The sequence below is a fragment of the Cricetulus griseus genome, chromosome 2 (assembly GCF_003668045.3).
Source record: "Cricetulus griseus strain 17A/GY chromosome 2, alternate assembly CriGri-PICRH-1.0, whole genome shotgun sequence".
Lineage (NCBI taxonomy): Eukaryota > Metazoa > Chordata > Mammalia > Rodentia > Cricetidae > Cricetulus > Cricetulus griseus.
The window spans coordinates 7,478,741-7,491,902 of record NC_048595.1 but is presented as its reverse complement, the minus strand read 5'-3'; the positions used below and the strand labels follow the sequence as shown (position 1 = coordinate 7,491,902).

The window sequence follows — 13,162 nt, the reverse complement described above, 5'->3', positions numbered from 1 at the left end:
GGCCGCTGTGCTGCCTTGTGCCACTGAGACAGCTGTTCGGTCCTACAGTGGCTGGGACAGTGGGCAACAGCTCTAGCCAGGAGTCAGTGGAGGGAACCCTGGGTGATATTGGTTCCAGGATCTAAACCGACTTGCTAAACTCCAAGACTTGGAGTGTTCCTGCTCTGCTGCTAAGTGACTTAGAGGGCGGAAGGCTGGTGGGCCCTGCTGTGAGCTTGGGTAGCCAAGGCCTGAAGCTCTGTTGAGAGGCAGCTGGGAAGGGGGAAACCCCAGAAGCAGAGCTCTGGTGCGTGCAGGACACTATGTCAACCTGGCCGTTTAGTTCAGCCTAGCCTTGATGCTTCATGGTGTCTGAGGAAGACCTAGGTAGTGGGAAGGACACCCCTCCTGAGCCCTAAGTCCAGGGTGCCATGGTAGAGAAGATGAGAGAACATGAAGAAGGCAGAGGTAACCAGAGAGTGGAAGCCAGAGTGGGCTGGCTGGCTGGCAGCGGGTGGGCAGACTGGTGTCTGTCCTGCCAGGGGCCCAGGCTGGCTCTGCAGACAGCCTCTTTTCTATATGGAAATGAAGAATTTAGGCTAATGGAGCTCAACCATCTCTAATTTTGCGATGGCAGGAGGATTTTGATTGAAAGTAATTAAGCAAGCTAGCTGTAAAATTAATTAAAGCAAAAGGGGGGGATTTTTTATTGGATTGGATAGCGATATAGCGTCTGTCAGGCGGGGGACGGATGGGGGTGACCTGAATCCTCTGCCCTCCCCCCTCCCACTCGGGACGTTTATGTCACTTTAATCTCCTTACAGCGGCTGCTGTGCATTTGTTTGAAATAATCAAGGAAATATGGTCAGAAATTGTCAGCTTTCAGATCTAATTTACCTGACGGCCCCTGCGCAAGCCGGCGAGGCCCGGGGAGTGAGTGAGCGTGAGCAGTGGGGGAGCTGAGTGGGCTCCTCTGCCCACACCCTAGGCCCAGGCGCCCTCCAAGCGGGAGGAAGGTGCTGCCAGGTCCATGGACACCTCTTTGGGCTTTGCCCCTTTCTGGAACAGACACTCCCACCCCCACCCACCTGCTGCTTGTCCCCACGCTAACCAGCTTTAGGGTTTAGGGAATATAGGATTAGGGAGGTGATTCTTATTCTTTATTCCAGATGGCCGACAACTGCTAAACCCCTCCACCCGGGCCACAGTTTTAAAAATACTCCCAAATTAGTCCCCTCATGTCCTCCTCACAATTGACCTCACTAAAGGATTTGAGGCAGAGGGCTTTGGAGATGGTGAGGAGTGCTGAGGACTGTCTCAAGCTGCCTCCCTGTCCCTTCTGGGGCCATGCTTACTACCCAGGGCTTGTTTGTCCCAGGCCCTCTGCCTAATTCCTGGATAGTTCTTATCCTGCTTCCCTTACACAGCCCAAAGGACTGTGGGAGCTCAGTCCCTGCAACAGGAAAGCCCCTCCCACTGCCAGTCTCTCTATTTCCAGTGGATAAACCAGAATAGAGCTAGCCTCTGCTCATGCTGCTCTTGTAGCACTGGGGTGCTGGACTTCCAGCCCTCTAACCTGTACCCCAGAAGCTCTGCTTAGAGCTGTTGAGGTCCATGGAGGGGTGGGGCAGGGAACCCCTGTGAGGACCAAGGAAAGACTCTGGAACAGTCAGGTTTGCTTGTGGAAGGTTCTGCTTTAAACACAGAGGGTCTGGTAGTCTTCTGGGCATGAGAGAAGTCAGAATAGGACCGGGTTCTCTGGAATGACTCTGGCTTTCACCAAATCCTCTTAGGCCTCGGCCCCTTTGGAGTTCTGAAGTCGGATTCTGGTGTAGATCTACGATTGTGTCCATCTTGGTAGCTGATCTCTTGGGGGGGCACATGGGGCATGAATGTAGGCTTCCCCCACCCCTCCAGGAACTCCTTGTACAGCTTGAAATCCTTGCCCATGCCCTTGAGAGCTCTAGGCACAGTTCCCACTTGTCCAACTTAGACCAGACCCATTAGAAGGGCTCTTTCTCACCTGCCCTCCTGGGTACCACCCAAACACCCTCTGCCTTGACCTTTCACCAATGTTTCCCCTACCCTGGAGTGTGCCTCCCACCCCAGCACATCCCTAGAGCAGGGTGACTCAGCCTGCCTCCTCCAGCAGTGAGGGAGCGAGCGAGCGCATGGCAGCTGGAGGCTGGGGAAGCATCACCTGCCCGCTTTCAGCTCTCTCTGCTTCAGCCTCCACTCTCCCCCATTATGAGTCACTGGGGGGGGCAATGAAGCCCAATGAGCTCTACACAGAAAGAGGGAGAGGAGAACCCTTGGCTTAGGACCTTGCAGGTCCTAGGGCACAGTTGCACATGCCTGACACCCCAGTGGCACCGAGGCCTTTGGAGCCCCACACTCCCTTTCTGCCTATGCCCACAAGACCTAGCCAGAGGCAGAGCCCTTGCCACTTGTGTCCATCTGCTTCCCAGGATCCAGATCTCATGAGACAGGACAATAGTTTGAGTCTGGCCACAGCCTAGCTTCCTACCTGAACACATGGCTCATAGCTACTCCAGATAGCACTTGTCCAGGGACCTGCAGGGGAGGGTGGGAGGGCTCTGGCCTCAGGTTAGGGCTTATTTCTGAGCTGGATGTTGGTCTGGTGCTGCCAGTGGCAGGCACCCAGGTAGATGGAGGCTCTTAAAGAAGGCCTAGCCAGGCTGGTGCTCTGAGGCAGAGATGGAGAAGCACAGGAGGAGGGAGAAGAGGCCTCCTTATGGTCTCCTGGTGTCCTGGAGACCACTCGGTGCCTGCGTGGGAATGAGGATGCTGTACTGAAAATCCACTTTTAAAGTAAATGCTATATGGCAAGGAGAGATCTTTGATTCTACAGTGTCTCTCCTTAGAGTGGATGGGTGGTGGTGGGCAGTGGCAGACAGGCAACAAGACAGGCAACAAGATGGGCACTGGGACGGGAAGATGGGAGGATAGCCTGGAGTGAACACATGCTGTCCCTCAGCAGGACCTATAGCAGCGAGGGTACAGGAAGCCTGAGAAAGGAAAGAAGTGGGAGGGAGCTTAGGTGTGAAGGCCAAGGACTAGCTCAGCTGTCCTTAGACGCCTGTCACCTGGCCAGCTCAGCCGTCCTTAGACGCCTGTCACCTGGCCAGCTCAGATTCCAACTTTCTCCTCTGGCCCCCAAGGCTTCGAGGAAAAATCACCGAGGTACTGGCTATCTCCCTAGTACCTCTCCCTCTCTTGTCTCACTGTGACACTGCTGTGCCCTATAGCCTTGGATCTGAGTTTCTCGAGTGGAACTTGTGGCATGGAGCAAAGGCGAGGCAAAGGACAATAGCAAGTGGCCCTGCTAGCACTCTGGTTCTCTCTTGGGCTTGAAGGCTTTGCAGTGGGGTCTGCCTGACATAGCTCTCTGGGTACTTCCTTGCTTCAGGTGGGACTTGGTCTGAGTTATGATACATGGCCTCCTGCCCCCAGAGCAGACTGAGGAAGGCTTTCCCCACAGAGTCCTTACTCATGCATTTAGGAGAGTTCTCACGGTGCCCTGACACGGGCTACGGTAGAGTAAAGAAGCTTGTTTGGGAGAAAAGCCCAGAGTGGCAGGGGTCCAGTTCTAGGAATCATTAACTTTAGGGTCTTCTAGTGCCAGGGACCTCAAGCCTCCCCTATCCAGGTCCCTGCTGGAGTTGGCTAGATGTGATTAGGCATTGGGCTCCCAGAAGTGCCTAGGGCCAGGCAGGACCAGGACATCAACCTTCCCTCCAGTTCCCTGCTGTGCCATACTTTCTTCTTTGTACCCATGTGACCATCCTGTTACACTAGACCTCATCCTTTCCAGTCTGGCCTCAGTTTCTCACCCGTCAGGCCTCAAGTCTCCCTGGCTCAGCTCTGGCCTGTCCTCTGTCCCCCCTGGCTTCACAGTCACATTTTGCTTGCCAGCGCAGGGCACTGAAAAACTGCTGGCACTGCCAAAAACCCTGTGTGCGCTATGACTCCCCAAACATCCCTTTATTTTTATTGTTCTGTTAATTACTGTTTAAACTTTAATAAGTCACTTCGTCAGGAGGGGGGACCTGCCGTGAGCTTTTCTGTGCAAACATGGGCCGGGAGTGACTCGGGTGTAATATAACCCTTTATGCGATGTGGGAATGTTTAGATTGTTACAGAAACTTGTTATTTTAATGACAGTTGGGGGGATCTGAGCACAGAAAAGGAGCGAGGTGGGCGCTCCCCTCCATTCCCACTAAGGGCTTGGAGTGTCCAGGCCTCTCCTGGGCAGCTCGCTTGCTGACACGGAAGAGGGTCTGCAGAGCCGTGAGCCTCTGTTGGGCTACCCTCTGGGCAGCTAATGGATCGGGACAGGCAGACTCACTCAAGGGGTGCCCTCAGAAGGAGCCTGGCACTTTGGGATGGGAGGGCCTGGGCAGGTGAGGCGTGAAGAGGGGGTTCAGCTTGGGGATATGGTCGTAGGAAGTCCTGACAGTCACTGGGTCTCTGGGCAAAGGCTGGCAGGGCCATTCGAGGTGGGACTCTGTGCTTAGTTTCTTCCGGGGCTACAGAGAAGGAGACTCTCTCTGTCAGCCTTGAGCATAATAGAAGTGGTACCCTGTGCTTATCACCTGTGTCCCAGACAGTCATTCCTTAAACACACTCGGTTACAGTTGTGGACACTGGGGCCCAGGACAAAGGAGACATGTGTAAGTGACAACTACATAAAAGAAGGGAAGTATCTTCTTTGGGTTGTTTCCTTTGGAAACTGCCAAAGTCCTAGTGTCGCTTCTCATCTCACTGGGAGCGTGGGGATGGAGGCATTAAGGCCCTGTTCTGGGATCAGAGGTGGTTCTCATCAGTGGGAGCACACAGGCAGGACTCACCCTCAGACCTCTCCACATCATGAGCAACCAGGAAGTAAGGTCAGGCTCACCCTGAATTCAAGTGACAGGGACTACCTGCCATGTCCCTCGCATTGCTTGCTTTCCTTCAGCAAGGCCTGGAGTGAGGACAGCAGGTGCTGCCCCCGTCCACCCAGTCCTCTTCTGCTAGACACCTGCTTCCAGAGCACCTAGGGAAGGCATTTCATCCTAAGCCTATGGTGCTTCCTCAGAGACTCCGGGATACCTCAGGACAGATTTCCCTCCTTTCTTTCTTTGGTTCATCTGTCTGTCCATCTCTGCATGTTGCCAGGCCATGGCTGCATTGCTGTCTTTAGAGCAGTAGTGTTGAAAGATCTGGAGCTCACTGTCAGGGACTGCTCTTGACTGGTGTTGATGAAGGGGGCTTCAGGGAACAGTAAAGTTAAGGGGGACAGCTTCTGTTATGGACCCCGGTGGGGTCCAGTGCAGCTGGGGAGGTAGATAGACCCTTGCATACTGGGCTCACTGGTCTAGCTCTGACTGCCTCTCATGGAAGGAAGGCACCACAGGGTATGAGGGGTAGAAGACTGGCTCTGTCCTGCTCCCTACTTCCTGCCGGGCAGGGAAGAGCCCAAGTTTCAGGTCCCAGGTGCCCTCAGGCTAAATGGACAACCCCCAGATGGTGGCCACGCCGTGGACCACGAATCGCTGAGGTTTTCCTTTTCTGAGCAGCGCGTTTCCCTAAATTGTCTTTGACTTCGTGCATGGGTAATGAAAGTTTATGCCCTTGTTAGAAGGACAGGCGGCCAGTTCCAGTTAGAACTGGGGCTGTCTCCCTGCCAGCTCCCTCAGCCCCCTCCCCAGCAGGAGAGAGAGCTAGGTGTGTTGTGTGTGTGTGTGTGTGTGTGTGTGTGTGTGTGTGTGTGTGTGTGTGTGTGTGTTTGTACACACACACACACACACACACTCAAAAGAACAGCCCCTCCCTCCCTAGTGAATAAGAAGGCTGTTAGGGGAAGGGAGAGGGGACAAAAAAAAAAAAAAAAGAAAAAAATTTCCATATTTGTGTAAGTTGCTTTAAAAGCATTTTATCATGTCATAAAAAGGGAAAGTACTCTCAGAAATTGATCCTCTCTGCCAGCCCATTGGACAGAAGGACGTTGGGATGTTAATGGCCATCCTGCTCCAGGGTGGCTTATTAAAAAATTTATACATAAATGCTTAAAATTGCATAAATTATTTAAAAAAAAACCAACAAAGTAAGCAATTTGAATTCCCTCTTTTCCACCCCCTTTCCCAGCCCCTCCTCAGGGCCCTCCTGATCCCCAGGCTCCTGATCCTTCCTCCGGGTGTTCCCCCTGTTTTCTCCACTTTCTGCCACACCCCAGACACAGTCTGCCCTGCCTTCCTTAGGGGTTTCCCTGCCTCACCCACAAATTAATGAAACAGCCAGCCCACCACCAAACACTCACATGCACACGCGCTAATAAAAACACCACTAATAATGCCCCAAATCGCGAAATTAAATATTAAGGCCAAAGGAGGCGGATGAGGAGCAGGGCTGCCGCCACCGTCGCTGAAGTTGGAGCTGATGAGTGTGTCTCTCGCAGGCGTGGAATGTCACCCACACATCCTGGAGACTGGAGTGGGGAGTTTTATGATGGTTTTTCATTGATTTGTTTCCCCAGCGCAGCTGCCGACCTCTATTGAGGGACAAACATAATCAGTGCTGACGCAAATTAGATGGTTATTCGTTTTGAAAATTGACAGAAAAACAATAAAAAAGATGAAATGCTCCCAAATCAATAGATATAATGAAATTCAAATAATCCGAGAGATGAGGTCTCCATGGCAACTGATAATGTGGAAAAGAAAACAATTTAATAAAGGACAGACACACTTTGAAAACAGATTGGGCCCGGGGAGGGGGGCGGGCTGGCGGGCGGAGGGCTGGAGCGCGGGCTGGCGAGTGAAGGATCACTGTCCGTCCCAAGGACACCCGCCATAATTAAGCGAGGCTTTCGGCCCCAGAAAGTGCAGATTCAGGTTTTAATACACAAAATTATTTCAGGAGCAGTGAATCGGAAAGTCGTTTGTAATGACCTTCCTGAGAGGCCCGGGCACGGGCCATGTTGGAGGCTGGGCGGCCAGGCCGGCTGAGTTATGGCATATTTGTGTTTTTATAGTGCAGAGGGGAGGGGGTGGTGGGTGGGGAGGGGGGGGGAGAAGGTTAAACAGTATTTACAGCTCAGTTGTTTTCAGAGAGGAAGAGAAATAGAGTTCATGGAGAGATGCAGCAGGCAGGCAGGCGGGTGAGCCAGGGAGGCCTCAGGGCTGCAGGGAGGGGAGATGGGCCCTGCGGGTCTCCCCCTTAGGCTGCCTGACCTGTGTCTGCTTCCCAGCTACAGAGGACACTCAGAGCTGCCACCCTGCTCCAGTTCCTGGTATGGCTCAGCTAGTAGTGTCTTCTAGGTCTGGGGCCTCACAGAGGATGGGTGGCAGCCGCTGTCCAGGCTACATGGGTGCCCAGCTGTATCTACTCAGTAAGAGGGTGGGGCATTTGCTGCAGCTGCTACCAGAAGGTCACCCTGCCGAGTCCCACGTCCCTCCTTTCTTTGCATGGCACCATGCTCATTCATTTAGATGAGTCTTCTCTCTGAAGTCCCATGCTGTGGCTGAGAACCCAGATGAGCATGTGAGAACCACACAGCCTTCTCTTTGGCTTTGCCCCTCTGCCAACTCAACTACCTGCCTTGAGCCCAGTCTCATCATGTTTGCAGAGCTGAGGGCCACCAAAAGGAAAGGGACCAAGCTGATCCTTTCTATGGTTCTCCAGAGCCACTTACCTACAGCAGGAATTAAGAAGTCATCCAGGGATGGGGGAGGAGGCTGGTATCCCCTCACACTGTATGCCCTCTGGCATCAGCAACTGTGTTTGTGTTCAGTACCATGACCACAGGGCACTTCCAGAGCCTGGGCCACTGTCTGGGCCCATGTGTGTGCATAATGTGACTACACAGTCTTAGAGACATGCACACGTGTGTGAACACATGTTTGTGTGTGTGCGGCTGCACACACACACACACACAAGCAGGCAGGCCCACGTCGGTGTGTGTTTTCTCAGTGTGTGTTTTAAATCTCCCCTGGGTGGCAACTCTCTTTTTCCTCCCCTTCCTGTTTGGCTGTGACCTGGGGGAGATTGATAGCCAGCCCGTGCCATGATGCTAACAGTTCCCCTGATTTATAGAGTTACTTACGCTAAGTGAGGCCACTTAGACGCGTCTGGATAGTAAACCTTTTAACTGAACTAAAAAAAAAATCATAATAAATAAATAAACAAAGGGGGGCAAGCTAGGGCCCAGTGACCAAGCCCCGCCTATTCCCCAGCTTGGAGGGCCAAGAACTCTTGGGTAGCAGCAACCATTCCTTCCCCCAACACACACTCAGAAGCCCTTGTGTTCCCAGCCAAGGTTGGAACCAGGCCCAAGAAGAGACACCCTCTCCTAGGGGACAGTTTTTGAAGAGCTAGGGGAGGGAACTGAGTAGTGGGAGAGGAAGCGAGGGGATCATGTCCAATAGCCTTTCTTTGCTTAACATGCTCTCCTGTCACCCCTGTGTTCTTTGCCACAGTGATGGCTCTTGTAATCACTTTTGAAATTTGTTCCCACATCTGTAACTGAACAAGCCAGGGTGTAGGAGCCAGGGTGATGCAGGTCTTATTTTCACAATATAGCCTCCTGTATCAACCCAGGTGCTGGCCTGTAGACAGTGCTCTGGAGTGCTGTTGATACAAAGGCGCACCACTACCAGACTGTGGCCTGTGCTCTGTGAAGTTTAAGCTCTTCATGGGTAGCCGGGGTAGAAACTCCAACAGTACACCACGTCTGAGACTCTGGGACAGAGTCTCTAAGGCTGTACGAGGCATGTGTAGGGTTTAAGCCTGCGGCCTTGCACGTCTGAACCTGGTGGGAATTGCGCTCTAGTGCTGACCAGGTGACTGAAAGCAATTACCTCATTGCTTCTGCTGCCTCATCTGGAAATGGGGACAGCACAACTGTTATGAGGGGATCACCAAGGTGTGTGACAAAGCTTGTTCCCCAGCATAGGCAAGGTGCGCTGAGGGTGTCCCCTGCTACAAGGCTCTAGATACTGCGGGCTAGGACAGTCACCAGGGTGGTCCAACAGTGCCCATGGTCCCTGAGCTTCTTCTGGCCAAAGGCAGGCAAGGCCCCACGCACCCCCCACCCCAGGGGACTGGCTGCTGGCCCCTGCCTCCCAACCTCCTGATATACAGCGGGCATTAGGCTGCCCAAAGGGGATACTGCATCCTTAGGAAGAAATATGTCCTCATTTTTCTTAAACACCGTTTCCACTGAGTGAAATGTTTAGAAGGGACGCGCAGGGAGAACTTTATTTCCTACCAGGGAGTTCAGAGCCACCAAGCAGAGCCCATAAAGCACCGCAGCCCGGTGGCTGACAGGCAGCCTGGCCACGAAATACATTACTCATGGGGGGTGGAGGCAGGGGGCTGCCAGGCCTGCCCAGCCCCATGGGACTGCCCCCACCCCAGCAAGCTCAGCAACTCCAAGACCCAGGGCCATAAGGCAGTAGGCACCAAGCCTCTCCTATTGTGCCCAGGCCGCCTGTGAGAGAGGGTCTGGCCGGACCAGATGAGGAGGGAGCAGTGCTTCTAGCTAGCTACCTTTGGTCTTCACTTCATGGTCAAGGAGGCTAGGGCACATGGGGCCCAGGTGCAGCCCTCTGAGCCCCCCTTTCTCACCAAAGCTGGCAGGAGCTCTGGCCTTCCCAGCCTTCGGAGGGAATGATGAGATTCATGCCATATCGGGCCCTTCTCCCGAGGCCCTCCCTTCATTCGATTTCTGAAGCTGGCTGATTTGAATATTTATAAATATCAGTAAATTATTTATTGTAGCAATCTGCTGCACCATTTTATCCATCGCAGTTAACACTTTAGGGGGCTCCAAGTTATGGGAACAGGAAGTGAGGTTGAAGAGATGGCATAGGAGAGGAAGAAACCCCTGTAGGGAACCTGGGAAATTCAAGGCTCAGCCTCGGTGGCTCCTGTGAGCATGTGCTCATGCTCTGAGGTGTCTGCAGCCCCACACAGGGGACCGTCATGGTGCCTGCTCACTGTCCTTAAGGGCTTCAATTGTGCCTCTCTTTACCCAACCCTGGTGGGTTCTGCTTTTTACTTGGATGCCTGCTGCGGGAGTGTGGGGCTTGTGGAGTTCCAAGCCCTCATAAAGAGAATTGGGACCCAGGGAGCTTAAAGGTGGCAACCCCAAGCCTCCTGTCTGTCTTTCGCCCCTACTTTCCTGGGCCAAATGAGTGTCCCCCGCCTTAGTTTCTTGATTGAAATGCAGCATGCACCTGCCTGTTGCCCCTCTTGGGCTGGACATCCTTTTCCCAGGCCTTCCTTGCCAGGTCCTGTGCTTGGCACAGACAGACCTTACCTTGCACTTGTACAGTGCTTCTCCAGGGAGAAATCTGGCCCAGGCTTGGAGCTCACAACAGGCAGAGCCAGGCCGTGCCCTCAGGATTCTAACCACAAGGCCAGGCCATAACCTACCTACACTGTGCACTTCCTAGTGATAGCCCTGCCGGTAAGAGATACTGGAAACATCCCCAGGGTGCCAGGGCTGGAAGGCCCTGTCCTCTACCTTCACTGTCCGTCTCTGGGTGAGCAGAGCAGGAGCCCCTCTTCCCACCCTCCAGCCCAAGCCTGCCTCCTGGGCAGTATTGTTCCCAGAGGAAGTGTCCAGTGTAAATAGAACAGCGGGCAGGCTAGTGGCGGGAAGGAGATGAAAGGGGCAATGACAGGGCCGGGGACGGATGGCTTCCTTCCATTGAAGCCTGGCCATGGCGTTTATGTTTGAGGAGGAAAGTCAGAGGAATGTTTACATGGATAGGAGTCTGGGGTCAGACCAGTGTGTGTGTGGGGGGTGTTAATCTGTAGGTTTCAAGACCTTGGTGGAGGGGCTGGTTGAAGGTCCATGAGGACCGGAAGGCAGGCAGGCAGCTCTGCTCTCAGCCTCATACATAAGCCCCTTCCTGCTGCCCCAGCCTCGCACGCACGTGTGGGCACTTACAACTGTAAGCCTTGCCTTTGCCTGTGACTCTCTAACCCTGTGTCCCGGGCCCAGGTACCTCCTACTTCTCCACCTCCACCCTTGGGACCATCAGTAGAGTCAGGGGGAGGGCAACATCTGGAAGGCAGGTGGTCTGGGGCAGAGTAGCAGCTGGAGGGCAGGTGTAGAGGGAGTTGGCTAGAGCAAAGGGGCCTGGGGCTGGGGGTGGGCCCTGAGTGCACAGCTGCATCGCAGCTGGTGGGGGCCCAGGCAGAGACTCGGCATGAAGCCGAGGTGGAGAGAGGGTGGGTTGTGCTGGGTGGGCCGAAGTTCAGGGAGGCTCCAGGATGGGTGGAGACCCGAGGAGGGGGTGTTGCCAGCAGCAAGCGCAGCCCTGAGAGCCTGTGCTTCCCTCTTCCTTGGGATAAATATTTATAGATTCATTTGCCGTCTGCCATACACACTTGGCTGCTTACCTCCTGGTAAAAATAGTGCAGGCTCCTCCACTCTGCCTGCCTCTTCCCATCCAAAGGGGACAAAGGGGCCCAGGTGAGGCCTGCCACCCAATTGAAAGCAATGTGTTATCATAGAGCCTGATGGTCTGCCCAGAGGCTAAGTGGAAGGGGTGTGGACCTGAGCCCCATCACAAGAATGGCCCACATGTGGGTGTCTGGATTTGTGTTGGCCAGCACAGACCTAGTGCTGTGGGCAAACATGAATAGAGTGGGCATTGATTTGGGCAGGGGCCAGAGGCCCCGAAACCATGACCTCTGAACTAGAAATATGGGGACAAGACTGAGAAGACCTTTCTGAAGCAGTGGGCTAGGCTGGCATTACCCTGTCCCTTCTGGACCAATAGAGCCAAACATATCAGCAGCTTGCGACAAGGCAAGGATCTGGGGTCACTGGGCATTGTATATTTGATGGGGTGGTTAGTCTGCATGTATAAATTGAAGCCATTATCTTTGTGTGGCATGAGGCCTCTAGGCACAGAGGTAGTCACAGGTGGGCTCTCTCTCGGGGTGCAGGTTTTTGTGGTATTTGATCACCATAGGCCACAGCCCTGAGCAGAGCCCCTCACATGTGGGACACGCCAATTTCCCTGGAAAGAGCTAGGGAAAGTAGATGGGGTTCCTGTGTGCAAAGGTTTTGTGAGTGGAGACCTTCCATATGGGCCACACAGCCCATACCAAAGGGCTGGCACCGAGTAGGATCGTCACTAAATGTGTGGTGGGCAGCTGACAGATGGATGTATGGGGTTATGATATGTGTCTGCCTTTGTTTGTCTTCCTGGCCAGTGTGCCCCTGAGACCCTGAGAGGCCTAAGGAGGGCAGAGGACGGGCTAGGTAGTAGGAGGGGATGGACACTACTCTAGTAGCTTCTCCAGCCTTCCTGGCTGCTCTGTGGCTGACGCCAGAGATTGAGCACAGGATCTGTAGCTTCCACTGGCCCCAACTGTCCTCCCTGAAGTCCCAGCATGTCCTCTGGGTTTGAAAGTAAACTTCTAGGGCTATGAGAACTAAAAGGAAGGAGGAGGTCCTGAGACAAGAAGAGTGGCCACAGGAGGGTTATGAGGAGCTGTGTTCAGGTAGCCCTCCCTGAGGTTGTGGGAAGGAAGCAGCAATGGGAAACAGCCAGACTTCATGTGAGGTGGGGATATGAAAAGCAGGGAAGACTGACAGGAGGGCAGGCCTTGGAGAGGTCCTGAGTGGCCAAGGGGAAGAGCCCTGCCATACAGTGAGCAGAAGTAGGAACGAGGGACTGGGGCAGAGCCAGAGACCTGACTTGGCAGAAGAGCTGCCAGAGAACAAGGTGTTCAAGCAGGGAAGGGGCCAGCCAAGAGCTGCTGGATCGGCAAGGCAGGAGGCGGGCACAGGTTGGAAGCTGGCTGTGGCTGACTCTTCCCCAGGGACCAGTGGTGAGGCGGAACACTCAGGAGCAAGAGCCAAGCTGCCAGCAGTAGGGCATTGTCATTCACCAGCCTTACCTCCTACCAACCCCTCCACCTGCCCTTGCCTTCATTTCCTGTGTTAAAGGGCATGTCACCTCACAGAGAGGCTGTTTCAGGCCAGGCAAGCCTAGGAAATTCTTTCAGGAACTGGGCACTGGAATTCTTGTGTTCAAAGAGTTATTCATTCCTTTGTCTTGAACCACCTACCTCATGTCAGGCGCTGTGTCCAGTTGTGAGGGTAGAGCAACTGAAAGTCCAGCCTGGAGCACCCAGGCTAATCCAGGAGATAAGC

General features: G+C 53.9%; 1 protein-coding gene across 1 annotated transcript in view; it reads left to right on the top strand.

The window, feature by feature from the left end:
* The window catches only part of Casz1 (castor zinc finger 1), a 51,183-nt gene that overhangs the window by 13,637 nt on the left and 24,384 nt on the right, over positions 1 to 13,162 (top strand). The window lies entirely within an intron of this gene.